Source organism: Schistocerca piceifrons, unplaced genomic scaffold, assembly GCF_021461385.2.
Source record: "Schistocerca piceifrons isolate TAMUIC-IGC-003096 unplaced genomic scaffold, iqSchPice1.1 HiC_scaffold_485, whole genome shotgun sequence".
Lineage (NCBI taxonomy): Eukaryota > Metazoa > Arthropoda > Insecta > Orthoptera > Acrididae > Schistocerca > Schistocerca piceifrons.
Genome location: NW_025728717.1, coordinates 110,494 through 112,273, shown reverse-complemented (window position 1 = coordinate 112,273; position 1,780 = coordinate 110,494). Strand labels below are relative to the sequence as shown.

General features: G+C 61.1%; 1 non-coding gene across 1 annotated transcript in view; it reads right to left on the bottom strand.

Moving 5' to 3' along the window:
- LOC124752833 overlaps positions 1-49 on the bottom strand; it is a 1,906-nt gene extending 1,857 nt beyond the window's left edge. The window contains exon 1 of the ribosomal RNA XR_007012205.1: positions 1-49. This exon is cut by the window's left edge and continues 1,857 nt beyond it. This is a non-coding gene — a ribosomal RNA (small subunit ribosomal RNA).
- Positions 50-1,780: the final 1,731 nt, after the last annotated feature.

Below are 1,780 nucleotides of genomic sequence, written 5' to 3'. Positions count from 1 at the left end.
GCTTAATCTTTGAGACAAGCATATGACTACTGGCAGGATCAACCAGGGAGCTGCGTCAACTAGAGCTGAGCAGCCGGCCGCCCGGGAGTGTGTCCCGGGGCCCGCGCGAACACGCAAGCGTCCGCTCAATCATTCTGCAAACAGGAGGAGGCTGAGCTCCCCTGCACAATACACCTCGAAACCCTCTCAGGTCCCGGCGGCGCGCAGCGCCGTCCCAAGTACTTGGTCGGGTTCGAGAGAGGCGCAATCGCCCGGAGTTAGGCGAGTAGACGCTTTCGGTGCGACCACCCGTGCTCCCAACTGAGCTTGCCGCTGCCGACAGAGGCCCGGGAGCGTGCTGTCGTGGCATTGCCGGCGGGAGACAACACGCGCCACCTACGGTGACCGGCAGCTCCAACGCCAGCGCCACAGAAGGACAAAAGCCCCACTTGGGTGCCGAAGCGAACTCTCCCAGCACAGCGCACGCGCCAACACATCCGCACAGCTGCGATACAAACCACCAGCGAGAACCGCTGGGGCGACCGAGCAGCAGACGGCGTCGCGGCGCCGAGCGCCGGGCGGCGGCGCATCCTCAACGCACACAGTCCTCAATCGGACCAGCACACTGAAGATGTCCACCGCGCTTCGCACCGGGCCGCGAGGACCTACTTTGGCCGCACGGCGCCGCGCGCAGGGTGCGCCGGCGCGCAGCTGCGACGCCTGCCGCGTCCGTCGGCCGGCGCGCCTGCCACTGGCCGCCCCCACCAGCCGGCTGTAGCGCGTGCGCCCACGCACCGCGCGGCCAGCACGCCGGGAGGCGCCCCCTCACCGGCCGGGGACGGTCCCACCCAGCCACCGCCGCGTATCGCTTCACACCCAGATGCCGTTCAGTTTCGTCGGCATGGTGGGTATCGCTGGAACAACCGGTTAGTACCTCAACCTATCGTCGCCATCACCGATTCACCCCTAGCGAGAACAACCGCACCACAACAGGTTACCATTTGTTCATTTGCGTAACTTCACCAGAAAACGCAGGCGTCCATCGCCATTTGCAACTTCAACGATTATTGCATGCCTGTGTCAGGTGTCACGCCACACTACGTCTGCCCACATACACGCAACAAAATGTGCACGCCTAGACAATACGTGGAAGGTGGCCCCCGTACGTATGCGATGTCCATTGCTCGAACGACTGTCAACCGGCCTCTGTAGCATGTCGCAGATATGGAACGCGGTGCACCATGCCATCACGGTGTGTGAGGAGAGACGACTAGGTCCGAATACATCAACAGACAGCTCATGCTGATCGCCATCCACGGCGTCCGTTCCTCCCACACGTCTCTATGGCGTACCACACTGCAATCCAGCTCTCATAGGGAGACGACACGTAGCTGCGTGCACAATATTTGCACTGTATGGTCCGGCGTTTTTGGCGCAGTCGTTGTGCGGTCACACATGTGCCACGATGTATCATTCAGTACATAAGGACGAATGTGCAGTACAGATTGTGGTTCACGCGTACGACATCAGCGGACAGTTGACACAGGCCGCACCACAACGTAGCCTGAGTACGTCGCATGCGAAGGGCATTGAACATGCAAACTTCTCACCAACCAGCTTGCGAAGGCAGGGGGCAAGGTGGGGACGTGGGGAGGGGCGGCATGTACGTCTGCTGCCATCCACATTACAGTGTACAGCAGGAGCATGTGGAAAGTGAGCAAGACTTGCAAGGTGTTTAACATGAAGCGATACACAGGGGTGCGGGCAGTGCGAGTAGCGAACTATATTGCGAGGGTTGCGG